Raw genomic sequence first — 483 nt, forward strand, 5'->3', positions numbered from 1 at the left:
AACTGAGTGCTGAGCTCCGGTGTCTACCAGGAACTCGACTGGCTTCCCCTCCACCTTAAGAGTTACCCTAGGCTCGGGGAGGGGGTCCGAGCCCGAACTCCCCTAGTCTTCGCCTGCTAGGGCCAGCACTTCCCTAGGAGCCGCTCTTCTGGGCTTCTTGGGACTTTCTCTTGCCCAATGCCCTTTTTCTTTACAGTAGGCACATTGGTCTTTATCCAACGGGGTGTGGTTGCTCAGGTACCCTGTCTTACCTAGCCCTCCCTTTCTAGGAACTCGTTGCTTCTCCTTGTTATCCTGTACTACCGTGGTCAAAATCTTTGTTAAGTTTTTTTCCTGCCGCCTGTCACGCTTAGTTTTTTTTCCTCTCTTTCTCTTTCCTTCCTCTGCTCCCTTTCTTCCTCTGTCTCTTTTTTATAATACACTTTCTCTGCCTCTTTTACTAGATCCTTTAAAGAAAAATCTTGTAACTCTTCAAGCCTCTGC

Source organism: Elephantulus edwardii, unplaced genomic scaffold (genome assembly GCF_000299155.1).
Source record: "Elephantulus edwardii isolate Elephantulus edwardi_28Jun2011 unplaced genomic scaffold, EleEdw1.0 scaffold00074, whole genome shotgun sequence".
NCBI classification, from domain to species: domain Eukaryota; kingdom Metazoa; phylum Chordata; class Mammalia; order Macroscelidea; family Macroscelididae; genus Elephantulus; species Elephantulus edwardii.